Genomic DNA, 19,110 nt, shown 5'->3' with positions numbered 1-19,110 from the left:
AGTGTTCCTATTTCTCCACATCTCTACCAACCATTATTTTCCATTTTTTTTAAGTAATAGCCATCCTAGTGGGTGTGAAGTGGTATTGCATTGTAGTTTTAATTTGTGTTTGTCTAATAGCTAGTGATGTTGAGCATCTTTTCATATACTTATTAGCCACTTGTATATCTTCTTTGGAGAAATGTGTACTGAAGCCCTTTGTCCATTTTTAAATTGGGTTGTTTGTCTTTTTCTTCTTGAATTGTAGGAGTTCTTTTATATATTCTGGATATTAAGCCCTTATCAGATATATGGCTTCTAAATATTTTTCCCATTCTATAGCTTGTCTTTTCACTTTCTAGATAATGCCCTTCAATCCATAAAAGTTCTTAATTTTGATTTTGGAGTAAAATCTAAAAATTCATTGTCTACTACAAGGTCCTGAAGACATTTGCCTATTGTTTTCTTGTAAGAGTTTTATAATGTTGGCTCTAATATTTAGGTCATTGATCCATTTTGAATTAACTCTTGTATATAATGAGAGATAGAGGTCCACATTCTTTCTTTTGCATGTGGATTTCCAGTTGTCCCAGCACCATTTGTTGAAGAGACTATTATTTCCTGCATCGAAAGGACTTGGCACCTTTGTCAAAAATCAACTGACTATAGATTTGTGGATTTATCTCTGGGTTCTCAATTCTGTCCCATTGATTTATATGTCTATCTTTATGTCATATATTTTATGTTTTAATTATCATAGCTTTGAAGTAAGTTTTGAAATCAGGAAGTATGAGTCCTCTGTTCCAGTTTGCTAAAGCTACCATTATGCAAAATACCAGAAATGGATTGGCTTTTATAAAAGGGATTTATTAGGTTACATATTTACTGTTTTAAGGCCATAAAAGTGTCCAAACTAAGGCTTCAACAAGAGGATACCTTCACTGAAGATAGGCCGATGGCATCCAGAACATGTCTGTCAGGTGGAAAGCACATGGCTGGCATCCACTGGTCCTTTGCTCCCAGGTTCTGGTTTCAAAATGGCTTTTTCCAAAATGTCTCTTGGCTTCTGTCTCTCTTAGCTTCTCTCTGTCAGCCCTGTGGAACCTTGCTTGTTCTCCCAGGGCAGGGCATTTCTCTCTAAGTACCTGGGGGTCTTATCTTAGCTTCTCTGGGACAAACTCTGGGCTCATCTCTTAGCTTAGCATTTCCAAATGTCTTCCTGATTGCATCTCCAAGCATCTAGGTCTGTGTTAGCCCCTGAGCTCTCTTAAGGATTCCAGTAAACTAATCAAGACCCACACAGAATGGGCGAGGTCACACTTCCATGGAAATAATCTAATCAAAAGGTCTCACTCACAGTTGAGTGAATCCATGGAAACAACCTAATCAAAAGATTCCACCCATGATAAGTCTGCCCCCCCAAGATTGCATAAAAGAACATAGTCTTTCCTGGGGTACAGAACAGTTTCAAACCAGCACATCCTCCAACTTTTTTCTTCTTTTCCAAGGTTGTTTTGGCTCTTGGGGGCCCCTTGCAATTCCATATGAATTTGAGAAACAGATTTTCCATTTCTGCAAAAAAATTTTTTTCTAGAATTTTAATAGGGATTGCATTGAATTTGTAGATCACTTTAAGCAGTACTGACATCCTAATAATAGTAACTCTTCTAATCCATGAACACGGGATGTCTTTCCATTTATTTAGGTCCTCTTTAATTTCTTTCAGCAGTGTTTTGTAGTTTTCAGAGTACAAATCTTTCACGTCTTTGGTTAAATTCATTCCTAGGTATTTTATTCTTTTCGAGGCTATGTAAATGGAATTGTTTTCTAGATTTCCTCTTAAGATTGTTCATTATTGGTGTATAGAAACCCAAATGACTTCTGTGTCTTTATGTTGTATCCTGCAACTTTGCTGAATGTGTTTATTAGTTCTAGAAGCTTTCTTGTAGATTCTTTGGGATTTTCTATATATAGGATCATATAGAATGTGAAAGGAATAATTTGACTTTTTCCTTTCCAATTTTTATGCCTTTTATTTCTTTCTCTTGTCTGATTGCTTTGGTCAGAACTTCCAGTATGATATTGAATAACAGTGTTAACAGTGGGCATCCTTGTCTTTTTCCTTATTTTAGGGGGAAGGCTTTCAGTCTTTCATCATTGAGTATGCTATTTGCTGTGGATTTTTCTTAAATGCCCTTAATCATGTTGAGAAAGTTACCTTCCATTCCTAGTTTTTTTTGAGTATTTTTATCATGAAAGGATCAATTGAGATGCTTATGTGTTTTTCTTCCTTCATTCTATCAATGTGGTATATTATGTTGATTGATTTTCTTACATTGAATCATCCTTGTATTCCTGGAATAAATCTCACTTAGTCATGGTGTATATTCCTTTTAATAGACTGTTGGATTCAGTATGCCAGTATTTTGTTGAATATTTTTACATCTATTTTCATGAGAGATACTAATCTGTAATTTTCTTCTCTTCTTCTGTCTTCATCTGGCTTTGGTGTTGGGGTAATTAATGGTTGCCTCATAGAATGAGTTAGGAAGTAATCACTCCTCTTCTATTTTTTGAAAGAATTTGAGAGGAATTGGTGTTAAATCTTCTTTAAATGTTTGGTAGAAATTAGCAGTGAAACCATCCAGTCCTGGACTTTTCTTTTGGGGGAGGTTTTTAATTACTGTCTCTCTCTTTACTTGTTGTAGGTCTGTTGAGATTTTCAATTTCTTCTTGCATCAGATCATGTAATTTGCATCCAGGTTTTATAAGTCTTGGGTATATAATTGTTCAAAGTACCCCCTTATAATTCTTCCTCTTTTGGTAAGGTCAGTAGTAATGTCCCCACTTTCATTCCTGATTTAAGTTTTTTGTTTCCTCTCTTTTTCTTTGTCAGTCTGGCTAAAGTTTTGTCGATTTTATTGTTCTTTTCAAAATACCAACTTTTGGTTTTGTTGATTCTTTTTATTGTCTTTCTATTGTTTATTTCACTTATCTCTGCTCTGATATTTACTATTTCCTTTCTTCTACCAAATTTGGGTTTAGTTTGCTCTTCTTTTTCTAGTGTCTTTAGGTATGAAGTTAGGTTATTTGTGATCTTTCTTCCTTTTTAATGTAGACATTTAGAGCTATAAATTTCCCTCTGAGAACAGCCTTTGCTGCATCCCATAAGTTTTGCTATGTTGTGTTTTTGTTTTCATTCATCTCAAAATATTTCCTAATTTCTCTTGTGAGTCCTTCTTTGACCCATTGGTTGTTTAATAGTATGTTGCTTAATTTTCACATACTTCAAAATTTTCTAGTTTTCATTCTGTTATTGATTTCTGGTTTTATCACACTGTAGTCTGAGAAGATATTTTGTATGATTTCAATATTTTACTTTCAACAGGATCTAAAAGGCAAATGCATAAAATATAATGATAAATCAATATTTTAAAATTCACAATGTATAAATATGTAATTTGTGAAAGTTAGGAGGACAGAGGGGCATAAAAACATAGTTTATATGTGCTGTTGAAGTTGTTAAGTTGGTATTAAAGCAAACAAGATTGTTATAAATTTAGGATGTTAAATTCAAGCCCCATGGTAACCATAATGAGAATGTCAGATAATATGCAAACTCATAGAGACAGAAAGTAGAGTACAGGTTACCAGGGGTGGGAGCAGGGGTATTGGTGAATTAATGCAAAATGAGTGCAGGGTTTCTGTTTGAGGTGAAGCAAAAGTTCTAGTAATGGATGGTGGTGAGAGTACTGCAACATAGTGAATGTAATTAATCCCACTGATATGGTATGTTTGGGAGGGGTCGAGAAGGGAAGATGTATGTTTTATATATGTTTCCACAATTTAAAAAAGAAAGAGAAATGAAAGTGATAAATGACAATTAAATGCAATTCCTGATATTGGATGTTATCTGAAAATGGAAGAGAAGAAGCTCAAAAAGGACATTACTCAAAAAGGAAATTAGAATATAGAGTGTAAGCTTTATATCAATGTTAAATTTCTTGAACTTGATAACTACACTTAAGGTGATTACATCAGTGAATATCCTTGTTCTTAGGAAATGTACATGGAAGTATTATGTATTCAAGGAGTATGATGTGTGCAACCTGCTCTCAAATGTTCAGAAAATAGATAGATAGATAGATAGATAGAGCGAGCAAAGGTGTCAAAATGTTAAAATTGGTGGATCTGAATATCTGGAGAGTTTGGAGGTATGTTGAGTTCTCTATATGGGGTTTGTATGATTTTGCAAACTTCTTGTAAGTTTGAAATTACTTCAGAATCAAAAGTTTTAGAAAATCAATTGGTCATATTTGTGTGGGTTTATTCATGGACTGTGTGTTCTGTTCCATTTATCCATGTGTCTGTCCCTTTACCAATACCACTCTGTTTTGATTAATGTAACTTTAGAGTAAGTCTTATAATCAAGTAATGTGATTCTTCCAACTTTATTAGTCTTTTACAAATTTTTTGTGCTATTCCAGTTCCTTTTCTTTTCCAACTTGCATTAAATTTATTGATCAATTTGGGGAGAATTAACATCCTTATTATGTAGAGTCTTTCCATGAACATGGTATGTTTTCCTATGTATTTAGGACTTTTTTGACTTCTTTCACCAGTGTTTTTTAGTTTTAAGCACACAGATCCTGTAAATCTTGTTATATTTATACCTAAGCATTTAATTATTTGAAGCTATTATAAATGGCTTTGTTTCTAGTGCATGGAAATATAATTGATTTGGGGTGTTGACCTTGTATCCTGTGATCTTACTAAACTTTTTACTTCTAGGAATTTTTTGTAGGTTCCCTGAGATTTTCTACATAGACAATCATATCGTCTGTGAATAAGGACAGTTTTGTTCTTTCTTTCCAGCATGGATGCCTTTTTTTTTCTTTTAGTTGCATTATTGCACTGGTTAAGACAATGCCGAACAGGAATAGTAAAGTGTATAGCTCTGCCTTGTACCTGATTTTAGAGGGAACACATTCAATCTTTGACCAGTAACTATTATATTAGCTGTACACTTATTATAGATGCTCTTTAATAGATTGAGGAAGTTCTATTTTTTTCTACTTTTCTGAGAGTCTTTTTTTAAATCATAAATAGATGTTTTTTGTCTCTGTCTTCATTACAGTGCTCACTTTCTGATTTCTAGCTGTTTTAAGTTCAGGTCAGGGTATACTAGAGGAAAATAAAATGAAAATTCAACTCCACTTTGGTGTCACCAGAATTCTGGTGTTCTCCAAATAACCTGCTGCTATTGATTCTCCAGAGTTCACAAGTAGTTGCTCCAGACATTGTATCCAGATTTTATAGTTGTTTTCAGTGTGAGAGAAAAGGTGAAATGTGCTTACTCCATCTTACCTAGAGCCCAGACCCCACTACTAATAGTTCAGTTTCTGCTTCCAATTTTTATATATTTTATTTCTTTTCCTTGTATTACTGTTCTGGGTAGGACCTCCAATACAATGTTGACTACAAGCAGTGATAGCAGCAATCCTGTCTTACTCTTTAAATAATATTCTTGGCCCTGAATTCTATGTTTTTCTTTCTTTTTAAAATTGTAGGAATGAATTGGGGTAGCTGGTGGTAGATACCTGAAACTATCAAACTACAACCCAGAACTCATGAATCTCGAAGACAATTGTATGAAAATGTAGCTTATGAGGGGTGACAATGGGATTGGGAAAGCCATAAGGACCACACTCCACTTTGTCTAGTTTATGGATGGATGAGTAGAAAAATAGGAGAAGGAAACAAACAGACAAAGGTACCCAGTGTTCTTTTTTACTTCAATTGCTCATTTTCACTTTAATTATTATTCTTGTTATTTTTGTGTGTGTGCTAAGGAAGGTGTCAGGGATTGATTTAGGTGATGAATGTACAACTATGTAATGGTACTGTGAACAATCGAATGTACGATTTGTTTTGTTAAAAAAAAAAAAAAAAAATAGCCGAATCATTTGATTACAACAGATCATCCTAGCTTGTATATAAAATTTTTAAATAAATTTAAAAATAAATAAATAAATAAAATGGAAAAAAAAATTATGCCCTGAGCTCAGAATATTTTATTTAAAAAATATATCTTTTATTCACATTTAAGTTTTCCTTTTTACATTTGTACTCACAAATATAATTTTTACAAAATTGCATAAATGTGGTCGTATCACACACATTTGGAACTTGGGGGAAATCTTTTTTCTTTTCCTGTTCAGCTTGTCTTCTCTCTCCCCGACTTCTGCTTCCTTCACCCCCCCCATATAATCCCTTCCAAATAATCCATGTTAACAACTTAGTCTATATTTACATATATTTTATCCTAGCTCATATAATCAAATACAAACATTTATATAGATACCTGAAAATATACTTATATGCGGGGTTATTCTGTTCATTGTTTAGAAAGATGGGATTATATTATATTTTTCTGCGTCTTGCTTTTCTCGTTTAACAATACCACTTGGAAATTCCTCCAAGTAAGCTGGCATAACTCTCATTCATCTTTTAGCTGACTGAACAGTATTCCATTGGATGGATACCCCATAATTTATTCATCCCTGTTGATAAGTATTCACTTTGGTAACCATCTTCTGCCACTACAAGCAGTGTGTGTGTGCACACACACGTGTGCATGTGTGTGGGTGAATTGTTATTCTTATTTCTAAGAGTTGGAGAGTTGGATTCCCTGGAAAAAGAATGTCTGGGTCAAGAGGCATAGATATTTTTAATTTTGATAGATGTTGCCAGATTATCTTGCAAAAGCTGTAACAGGTCAAATTTCCTCCAGCAATGAATGACAGTGCCCTTTTCCCTGAATCCAACCAGCCATAAGTGCTATAGAGTCTTTTACATTTTGTACCAGTTTCATGAACACTATCTTATCATTACTTTAATTTGCATTTTCTTTTGCTAAGAGCATCTTTTAATGTTTTGTTGACATCTGGATTTTCTTTCTTGCAAATTGCCTCTAAATCTTTGGCCCATTTTTCTATTTGCAGAGAAATTATAGGCATACAGTAGAAGGCTTAGTACATATAACTGCATTTTTTCATACTTATCTTCACATTGTCTATTCTACAAAGAACAGTTAGAACATATAAAGAGAAAGCTGATCCAGATTACAAAATGTTTTTCAATTGTTCAGTAAAAACGTGTATACCTTCAAATAATTAGATTAATAAATTATCTTCAAGAGCAAAAAATAAATAAATAAATAAAATTGTAGGAACATATATACTGCATAAACCTTCCCATCTCAACCACTCCCAAGCACACCTTTTCAGTGGGATTAATCTCATTTGCAATGTTGTGGTATCCTCACCACCTTCTGTTACTAAAATTTCCTATCTCCCCAAACAGAAATGATGTACCCATTATGCTTAACTCCCCATTCTACCACCCCTGGCAGCCTGAACTCTAATATCTGTCTCTATAAGTTTGCACATTCTCTCATTTTTTTTCTGTAGTTACCATGGGGCTTTACCCATGGTACCATGCTTTATTATTTGTAACTAGTCACAAAGAGCTCTCCATCCATGTCACCTAAAGATAATTTCACCCACTGCTCTGTTTGAATGCCAGTCTTCTGTCTCTCTCCTCAGCAGTTGTGAGCCAGTCACCTTTTCCCCAGGGAAAAGATATCCATGGCTTCTGGCCTTTGCCAATAGCAAGAATGTTGGAAAGCTGGGTGGCAAAGCTGTTGCCATTGGCATCTTTCACATGAACCACATCAAAAAAGGCAAGATGTCTCTCTCCCTCTCTCTGTTGGTGATCACACCAATTCTTCCCAGGTTAGCACCTCCAGTCACCAGGAACAGGTTACCAGTATTGAACTTTATGAAATCAATAAAGTTGCCCATCTCCAAATCAATTTGAATGGTGTTGTTCACCTTGATGAGAGGATCGGGGTAGCGGATGGTGTGAGCATCATGGGTCATCAGATCAGGGATTCCTTTTGTGCCTACAAAGATCTCCCTCACTTTGCACAACGTGTGCTTGTAATGCAATGAACAGCAAAGTGACCCTTGGTGTCCTAAATCAGATGGAAATTCTCTCCAGTCTTGTCAATGCTGATGACATCCATAAAACCAGCAGGATAAGTTATATCAGTTCTGGTCATCAACCTTTATGAACTGCCGCATACAGATTTTTATTTCATTTCCTGTCAGGGCATATTTAAGTTTGTTCCTTAAGAAAATGGTGAGAGAGAAACATTCTCTCAGCTTATGGGGACCAGTGGATGGACAAGGAGCAAACTTACAAGTCAGTTTGTCCAGCATCCAATGCTTTGGAACTGCTAAACACTTCAAATGCTTCTTTGGTCCATGAGCCATGGCTGTGCTAGGCACAGAATGAGCTCTCACTCATTTTTTTAAGATGCAATTTTTTTATTAAGATTTATTCACACACCATACAATCATCCAAAATATACAATCAACTGATCACATTACCATCATATAGTTGTTCATTGATCAACCTGATCTATTTTTTAACATTTTCCTTGTACCAGAAAAAGTGATAATAAGAATTTAAAAAATAATAGTGAAAAAAGAACACCCAAATCATTCCCCTTGCCCTATTTTTCTTTTAGTTTTAAAATGCAATTTTATTGAGATATAGTCCCACACCATATAATCCATCCAAAGTATACAATCACTGGCTCACAGTATCATCATATTGTTGTGCATTCATTGCTAGAATCAATTTTCAAACATTTTCATTACTTCAAAAATAAAGAAAAATATATAAAAAATAAAAATGAAATAAAAAAGAACACCTAAACCATCCCATACCCATACCCCTTATTCCCCCCTATTATTTATACATTTTTGTCATTATTTTATTACTCATCTGCCTATACACTGGTTAAAGGGAGTGTCAGTCATCAGGTTTTCACTATCACATGGTCAAACCATAAAAGCTATATAATTATATGATTATCATCAAGAATAAAGTCTACTTCTCCCTCATTTTTGAAAGCATGTTTTGCTGGATATAAAATTCTTGGTTAGCAGGGGGAGTTTTTGTTTGTTTTGTTTTTTGTTTTTTGGGTTTTGTTTGTTTGTTTGTTTTTTGTTTTTTGCTTTCAGCACTTTAAATGTATCATCCCTCTGCCTTCTTGCCTCCATGGTTTCTGATGAGAAACTACGCTTAATCTTATTGAGGCTCCCTTGTATATGACATGTTGCTTCTTTCCTAATTCTCCAGTTTGATTATAATATGTTGTAGTGTGTATTTGGCACTCCTCAGTTTGATTATAATATGCCATAGTGTATGTCTACTTGTGTTTATACTATTTGGGGTTTTTTGAGCATCTTGGATGTTGTTCTGGTTTGCTGATGCTGCTGTTATGCAAAATACAATGAATGGATTGACTTTTATAAAGGGGATTTACTTGGTTACAAAGCTACAGTCTGAAGGCCATGAAAATGTCCAAATTGAGGCATGAACACAAGTATAACATCACCGAAGGAAGGCCAGTGGTGTCCGGAAAACCTCTGTTAGCTGGGAGGGCATGTGGCTAATATCTGCTGAGTCCAGGTTGTGTTCAGCTTCTGTGCATTCTTAAAAATGTTGCTCTTGGGGGTGTTTTGTTCTCTCTTAGCTTCTCTGGAGCAAACTCTGGACTAGCATAAGTCTGCTTTCAATGGCCATCTCCAAAATGTCTCTCAGTTGCTCTCCAAAATGTCACTCACAGCTGCTCTGAGCTCCTTCTGTGTGTGAACCCTTTTTATGGGACTCCAGTGATTCGATTAAGACCCACCCTGAATGGGTGGGGTAACACCTCCATGGAAATAATCCAATGAAAGGTCTTACCCACAATTGGGTGAGTCACATCTCCACGGAAACAATCAATAGGTTCCAATCTAATCAACATTAATATGTCTGCCCCCACAAGATTGCATCAAAGAACATGGCATTTTCTGGGGGACATAATATATACAAACTGGTACAGATGTGTATATTCATGTATTTGTTAAACTTAAGAAATTTTCAGCCATTATTTTTTTTTTTTTGAATATTCTCTTTCTCTTTTTTCTCTTTCTTCTCCTTCTGGGATTCCCTCAATTTGTATATTGATATGCTATATGAGGACCCACTTGTATGTTAGTCTCTGTTCATTTTCTTCATTCTTTCTTCTTTCTGCTCTTCAGACTTAATGGTTTCAATGCCTTATTTTCAAGTTTACTGACGATTTTTCTTGCAGCTCTAATCTGCTATTGAACCCCTCATGGAAATTTTTTATTTCTATTACTGCAGTCTTCAACTCTATTTGGTTCTTTTTCATAATTTCCATCTCTCTCTATTGATATTCTCTTCATGTTCATCTCTCACTTTCTTGAATTTTTATTTCCTTGTCTATGTTTTCCTTTACCCTTTGAGCAAATTTAGGACTATTTTTAAAAATGGGTCTCATGTCCCAGATCTGTCCTCTTCATCCCTGTTTTCTAATGCTTTCATCTTCTCTTTTGCCTGGGCCATCATTTCTTATTTCTTTGTATGTTTTATAATCTTTTCTTTAAATCTGGACATTTTGATATTTTAGCATGCTATCACTGAAATTTAGATTCTGAAGCATCTGTTCCTTAAGTATGCATCTAGCTAATATTATGATAGAGTGTTCCTTGAATACCAAGAAATAACAAAAAGAAAGAGGAGGAGGAGGAGGAGGAGGTGGAGGAGGAGGAGAAGGAGGAGGAGGGGAAAAAGAAAATGCCTTTCCAATTCTTTGCAAATTAACCTATATTGAGTGCTCTCCTTCAGAGCTTATCCATATGATGGGTTTAAAGAAACACTCCAGGCCATAGCTTTGAGATCTCCCTGCACATGTCTTATCTTGGGTACGTGTGTGTGGCCCTAGGAATTCCACCATTTACACAGATAAAAATGTCCCCCCTTCTCTAGGAAACAGTTTCTTCATGGTCCTAGGCACTGCACTGTATGTCCTACAGCTGCAATCCTTTGCCCCAGGCAGCCACAACCTCACTGTTCTCCCATGGTGTTTTGTGGGAGAGCTCTGTAAGCTGCCTTCTACATGCAGGGCAAGTTCTGGGACAGTGAACCTGTGATGAGTATCCTGGTTCAGTCCCTCAGGCTTTCCCCAGTCATGCTTCCCATATGTGTACAAGGGTTACTCAGCTGCCTCTGGAACCAGAACCAGGGATCTGCACTAGGAGTGTGGGTCAGCACTGTGCCAAGTGGGTGAGGAATAGGGGAGGGACCAACCAGAATGCCACAATCTCCTACCACTTTTAAGCCTTTTTCTTGATTTGGGGTTCACCCTGTTTCTGAAGGAGTTCAGAGCAGCTGAGAGGGACATTCTGGAGTGAAGCCAAGAGTTGACACTGACACTTGGAGATTCTTTGAGACATTTGGAGATGCTAACCTGGAGTTTGCTCCAGAGAAGCTAAGAGAGACAAGCCCAGAGACATTTTGGAGAAAGCCATTCTGAAACCAGAGCAAAGGATCAGCAGATGCCAGCCACGTGCCTTCTCACTTAACAGAGGTTTTCTGGATGCCATTGGCTTTTCTTCAGTGATGGTATCTTCTTGTTGATGCCTTAGTTTGGATACTTAGGACCTTAGAACTGTGAATTTGTAGCCAAATAAATCCCCTTTATAAAAGTTCATCCATTTTTGGTATTTTGCATGACAACAACAGTAGCAAACTGGAACAGGTAGCTTACAATTTTTTTTCTTTTATGTTCTTAAGTTCACTATAATGTGCCTAGGCGTGTGTTTTTCCCTTGTCTAGCCTGTTTTCTTACCTATCCTATGAACCTTTTCATAGTGTTCTTCTATCTTTAATTCTGGGACATTCTTGGTCATTATACCTTTAGATATTTTTCTTTTCATTTATCATTTACTTTTACTTTTTCTTTCCTTCTGGCACTATTGTTTAAATGTTGTCATTTCCTGATGCCGTCTAGATGAGTTTCTCTCCTGATCTTTCAGTTGACTAATTCCTTATCTGGCAGTATCCTTTTTGTTACTCAGCCTAACTACTGAGTCTTTTATTTTAGCTATTGTACTTTCAGTCCCCCCAGGCATATCGGCTACCTTGCAATTAAAGTGAATGGGAAGGGCTAATGGCCAGGCCCCATCTCTGCTCCACCATGTGAGTTTAGGGAGGGTGAGGGGAAACATCACAAGGCATAGAGCCTCTGGCACTACTCTCTGGGTTTGAACACTTCCCTTTTGCCACCCCTGTTTGCCATCCCTTCACTGGGACCCTTTGCTTCAGGGAACCTGCAATATCTCTACTTTGGGGATGCTCCCTTCTAGGGAGTTGTTGGGAAAGGAGAGGGAGGAATGAGAGGAGAACCACATAGAGCAGCTAATATCCCTACACTCATTGTTTTCTGCTCTCCCTGCCCCCCAGCCAAGCTCCAGTTCTGTCCATCCACCCTCCCAGATATTTCCTCACCCTTTCAATAGGCAGGTACTATTTTTTTTTCCTGCCTCAGTTTTGGCAAGGCAAGCAAGATCTGTATAAGAAATGGTTGGGGAGAGAAAAAATTGCTTAAGGATCTCTACTGTAACCTATGCCCTTTCTGTGGAGTCTGGTCCTCTGCTACTCTGGACAACCCTATACCCCCTACCCTACTCCCAGCACATCCATCAAGACCCATCACCTTCTGTCTCCCCAAGAGTCTGCTATCAGTTTTATGTTAGTTTCTTAATTTCATCATCTTCTCTCTTGGCTTTCTGGCATCCACAGGGTTGGGAAGGAGTCAGCTAGTTGGTGCTAATTTTGCTTCTAGTGGATAGGCTACAAGGAATACAATTTTAATTCTGAATTCAGCATTTTAACACTTTGAATTTCACCTCAATTCTGAATTTTGTTACTTATTTTGGATATTATTAAAATGTTTTAACATTTCTCTTAAACTTTATACTTTAAAAAGGATTGTTGCATTCTTAAGTGTTATTTTTTCATTTACTCAAGGCCAGATTTATCTTTGTATATGAAAATCTATTTCTAATTTTGCAAAATAACTCAATGAAAATACAATCTTCTTTATTGCCAATTTCCCAGGAACACATCTATTTTGTAAGATGAGGATGTCTACGAAATGTTCATTGATTAACTCATTCATTCTTTTTTATTACAGGTTATTGAGGTATAATATACAATTCATCCATTTAAAGTGTACAATTCAATGGTTTTTAGTATATTCACACAGTTGCACATCCATCACCATGATCAATTTTAGAACATTTTCATCACCTCAAAAAGAAAAAGCCCATACCCACTACAGTCACTCCTCATTTCCCCTTGTCTCCAACCCCTGGCAACCACCAATTTACTTTGCTTCTATGGGTTTACCTCGTCTGGACATTTCATGTAAGCAGGATCATACAATGTGAAGTCTTTTGAGACTGGCTTCTTTCATGTAGCATAATGTATCCAAGGTTCATCTATGTTGTAACATATATCAGTACTTCATTGCATTTATTCTTTCACTTATTAAATAAACATCTGTTGATTGCCTAGTATCTGCAAGGCACCTTGCTAGGAGGTGGGGGAGAATATATAAAACACATGATACCTATTATCAAGAAGTCCATAATCTAATTTAGAGTCAGATATACGGTAAGTGATATAACTGTAATAAGTGGACATTTGGGTTCTTCCCACTTTGGGGCTATTATGAATAATGTTGCTATGAATATTCATGTACAGGTTTTTAAATTAAAATATATTTTCAGTTATCTTAGGCATATACCTAGAAGTAGAATTGCTGGCTCATGTGGTAACTCTATGTTTAACTTTGGGATTAACTGATGAACTATTTTCAACAGTGGCTGTACTATTTTACATTCCTTCCAGCAAATATATGAGGATATGTATTTTTTTATTCCAGTTTTTCCCATATCCTCATCAGCCCTTATTATTATCTGTCTTTTTTATTATAGTCATCCTAGGCGTGTGAAGTGGTACCTCATTGTGGTTTTGATCTGCTTAATCAATCTTTGACATACTCATTTGGTTTTCATTTGGCTTTCAAGAGTACCTAGCATAGTGTCTAATATACAGTAGACGTATAATAAATGTATGTTGATTTAATTTACAAGTAATCAGTCAACACAGATGGCTTTTGTCTATGGGGAAAACAAAAGCTTAGACACAATTAGGAAAACAGGTTTTCAACCAGCAATTGCAATTGCTTGTTTAAGGTTGATAATTTTTAAAAAGATGAACTAGCTTTATATTTCATGTAGTTTTAAACAATGCTGCTTGTGATGAAGTTTCTGACCATTTTGGGGTGGCACATTGTGAAAATTTGAGACACAGGGAAAAAAAAACCTTTGGCAAATTGAATATAATTGCTTATATACTGAAGAGCCTATAATTTTCTTTAGGAGTTTGCTTTCTTTCTCAATGTCTTCACTGAGCATAGGTCTAGAATTCTTGTCTCTGCTTGTAATGCTCTAATCATATCTGCATCAGTAACATTTTAAAAAAATTATGCCCCTGTAAGTATTTGGAGATGGCCCCCAATACTAAATACTAAAGACCACTCTCAAAAAGTAGAGTTTAAGCCAGTTCAATTACATTTTTTAAGGTGTACAAGATAGGAAAGATGTGTTTTTCATATTTCGTCTTTGGGGAGCTGGAGTTGCAGCTGAAGATAAGGCAGAGTGAGAAACTGAGCCCCAGAAAGCTAATCATATAACCAAATAAACATAATAAAAATATTATACAATTGTTTCTTTAAACAATGTTGTTTTTTTGTTTTTAAATAAAAGCCTAGAAAATGCTCTCTTCATTCTAAACTCAACAGTCCTTCAAACAAAAAACAAAACCAAAAATATTTGTGAACATAAAATCCCGCCACCTAAAACAATGCCTGGCACATAGAAAGTGTTCAATAAATATTTGTCCACTATTGAATGAATAAATAAACATAGAAAGTACATGTCTTTCAAAAGGTTTTAGGGAGGAGCAAATATCTTCAGAAGTTTTTGGTAGCAGGTTAGTTTAAGTGTCAATTTGGGAGTTGCAGAAGCTGCTCATCATTAGCTTTTGCCACCAGGACTCCTGGTTGCAGAGAACATAGGGTTGGCCAAGTAGGCTTTCATAAATGACAATATATGACAAGTATTAATGGGCCCTAAAGGGATCTTTCAAAGCAGTTTGTACCACACTTCTTGACTGTCAGTGCATTGTGTTAAAGTACAGAGCAACTACTTAGAATAACTCCAGAAAAAGGATGAAGGGAAAGAACAGATATCAACTAAGGAAAAGAAGAAATTCCTCATTATGAGGAACCATGATGACAAATGGGGAAGAAAGTAGAAAAGGGATATTAAATTCCCAGGTCATTTTTCATTGTAGCATTTACTGAAATGTGATGGTAAAATGATAATTAAAACGAAATATGCTTAAGAAGGAAGATGAATTATAATGAAATTTTAGTGTTTTTAATATTCATTTGCACATTATTTCCAGAAAAACTTTTTCAAAGGCAATGCAAGTAGATAAATAAGAAACTATCCCCAAGGGCACTTTGAGTTCCTTGAGGAAATGCTCTATATAATCCTGTGGGAGGGTAATTACTTTTGTTGTTCTTTAGTGGCTTCCAGGAAACCAAAAATTGGCTGTTGCCACCAAACTCTTAATGAGTGAATCCCTCTGGGGCTCATTAAAAGTGCAGCACTCAATCATATAGTTCAACTTATTTAATAAGTTGCTCTGTTGATCATTAAAGGCATCTCACATCCCTTCTGGACCACTCTCATTAGGAGGGTGCCTGGGGTTCTCATAAATGAACACCCCAGGGAGGAGGCCAAGGGGGTCCTCTTTCAAAGCCATCTTGAGAAGTTGCCCAAGTTTTGGTTGCCTTCTGGGGGAGTGAAGGCAGTTCCCAGCTCCCATGTTCTCGATGGAGCTTAGCTCCTGTGGGAGAGAGGCCTCCGCTGAGTGGGAACACTGTCTCAAAGATGATTTAGTGCCGAGTTTCTCAAGAATTGTTTATCTCTTACAAACAGAACTATTTATAGGTGAAATGCTACAATGCCTGAGATTTGCTTTAATTTAAAATACTCCAGTACAAAAATAACCATCACCATCCCAAAACAAACAAAAGGAAAAGAAAATGGTGGGCAGGGATAAATGAAATAAGATTTGCAAAGTGGTGGTAATTGTTGAAGTCTACATGGAGAGTCATTAAACTGTTCTAATTTTGTGTGTTTGATAATGTCCATAATAATTTTTATATCACTATATATAAAAGAAATATTTATTTCATATATATATATCTTAAATCAGTTGTTATTCTCTGTATTAGAATTCTTTCCAATACAATGAACAGAAAACCCAATTCAAATTGGCTTAAACAATAAAGGGCTTGCACAGACTCGTGTAGTTGACAAGTTCACAGCGGCCGTTGTAAGGAGCAGGTGTTGCTTGATCCTGCAGCTCAGTAATGTCACCAAACACTGAAATTCTATCACTGTGCTCTGCCTTCTTGGGTTTCATCCTAAGACCCATGTCTCTCATAGTTTCAAGAAGAGCATCCACAGCTACTGGGGCTACATGTGTCATCTAGCAAGAGGAATGTCTTGGCACTAGCATTTCCAAAAAAGTCCTGAGGGGACCAGCTTAAGATCACATGCCTAACCCTGCAACAGAATCTTCTAGCCAATGAGACAGACATTAGTTTAGGTCAGGTGCTCCACTCCTGGAAACCAGGACAAGGAATCTCTCAAATCCCGAATGGAATAAGCTGTTGGAAAGGGGCAAATAGGAGAGGTTTGCTATGAGGCAGTCAACTAATGTCTGACATACGCTCCCCAAGTAGAGCTCCCAGTGGAATAGAAAAAAAGGACATTGAACCATAGCTGCTAAAACTGTGATACAGACTTGAAGGTGTGGTTAGAAATCAGGGACCTGGATGGTCTGTAGGGGTGGAAGATTCCCTTAATGAATGGATGGCAGTGTCTGGAGATGAGGGTCTGATGTGCTTCATTTTGGAGAGGGTTTCTACCGCCACAAGAAAGGCATCATCTTGCCCAGGGCAGACTGATTTTGTTCCCTCTGTGCCCGCTGTGGTCGTCAGGACACACGAGCACACCTGCAGGATAGTGCCTCCATGCTACAAGTCTCGGTCGCCAAGGCCCACACCAGCCACTTGCATGCCTCATTCAGAAGGGCCATTTATCTCAGGGACATTGTCATATTTAAAAACGTGTACAACTAGGATATCTAATGATATTAAAATAGAGATAAGATAAATATAGATATCTATAGAGTGTTTTTATTTACACATGTGTAGGTGTGAATATATATTATATGCCTAGGAGATATCTATACATATGTATAGATATATAGATATAGATACATATCATGCATGCACAGAGAAATTCATTCCAATTTTTCCCAGTGTACTTAGATATTTTTCTCATGATTGGTTGGTCAGTCCAGCAGAAGATCACTTTTATATGGTCTTAGCAAACGTGACTAATGTGCCATAATGTCCTCTCCTTAGTTCAATGACCTTTGCCGATCTGTTTACTCTATTGTGGTCTCTTTTTCCACCACTATTCTGTCTTGGTAAACAGTTTTGACCCATAGTGGCTGATAAAAAGCTTTCAAATGATACTACAGAAGTACCTCTAAAGGTGCCAAGGTACAGAATCTTACACAACCTTGGATTAACAAAATGAGACTTTTATTCAGTGACTTCATGAACTTCAAGGAAATGGTTGAGGAAATTGAGGTAAAATATAATCAGGGCAATTAGGAATTGGTGGAAGCGCTTAGTCATTATGAAGACCATGAAAAACACCTGTGATCTGAGGGCTGGAGCCTCGCTGTGTGACTAGCAGCTGGAAGAAAGTACAGCCAGATCTATGTCATGACTTCAGGGCTTTTGAAGAAAACTCAAGAGCTTTTGCCAATGCACGGTGCCAGAAATACATCTTCCCACACCTGTGCCATAACAATCCCATATGGTACTTCCTTAAAGATCTAATTTCCAGGAACACAAGAAGTTCATGTAGTTGACTTCAGTTAGAACCAATGAATATTCTTTAGAATCTATTTTAATGAAGGTCTACTGGTAATGAACTCTCTTGTTTTATCAGAAAAGAGCTTTTATTTCTCTCTCATTCTTTATCTGAATAATCTAGTCTGCCTTTACCAGAAATGCAAGTTCTTATTTTTAAATAGTTTTCAGTTAATTAGCTCACATTTTCAGGGTATATAATCATACCATCTGAAAATAATGATCACTTTGCTTTTATTCTAATAGCTATAGAGCAAAAATAACACCATAATGCTATAAGAGGGATAATGTTTAAATTTTATTTAACCTGGGTTTGTATTATTATTATTATGAGAAGTTGTGGGTTTACAGAACAATCATGCATAAAATTCAGGATTCCCATACACTACCCCACCACCACACCTTGCATTGGTGTGGAACATTTGTTACAATTGAAGATAGCACTTTTTTTTATAATTATACTATTTTTTAACAGTAGTTATCTTTGTTACAATTGATGAAAGACTATTAAATAGCACTATTAACTATTGCTCATAGTTACATTAGATGAATTTTTCCCATGTACCACCCTATTATTAACACCTTGTATGACTGTCATACATTTGTTACAATTCATGAAAGAACATTCTTATAGTTGTACCATTAACTATATCCATTGCTACAATAGGATTTATTGTGTCATACAGTTCTATGTTTTATCTTTTAATTTTAATTTTAGTAACATATATGACCTAAAGTTTCTCCTTTAAGCCCCATTCACCTATACATTCAGTGCTGCTAATTACTCACAATATTGTGTTACCATCACCATCTTCCATTTGCAAACATTTACAATCAACATAAATAGAAATTCTTTATAAATTAAGCATCAACTCCGTATTCTCAAAACCCAATCTCAAAAACCCTTGATAAGGGAAAAAAAAAAAAAGATGTAGTGCCCCCTTGAGGAGCCTGTGGAGAATGCAGGGGTATTCGCCTACCCCACCTCCATGGTTGCTAACATGACCACAGACATAGGGGACTGGTGGTTTGATAGGTTGAGCCCTCTACCACAGGTTTTACCCTTGGGAAGATGGTTGCTGCAAAGGAGAGGCTAGGCCTCCCTATGGTTG

General features: G+C 36.3%; 1 pseudogene; it reads right to left on the bottom strand.

Moving 5' to 3' along the window:
- Nucleotides 1-7,539: 7,539 nt before the first annotated feature.
- Nucleotides 7,540-8,318, bottom strand: LOC119518220 (annotated as a pseudogene).
- Nucleotides 8,319-19,110: the final 10,792 nt, after the last annotated feature.

Source organism: Choloepus didactylus, chromosome 21, assembly GCF_015220235.1.
Source record: "Choloepus didactylus isolate mChoDid1 chromosome 21, mChoDid1.pri, whole genome shotgun sequence".
NCBI classification, from domain to species: domain Eukaryota; kingdom Metazoa; phylum Chordata; class Mammalia; order Pilosa; family Megalonychidae; genus Choloepus; species Choloepus didactylus.
Note: the sequence above shows the minus strand (reverse complement) of the source record. Positions and strands in the feature narration are given on the sequence as shown.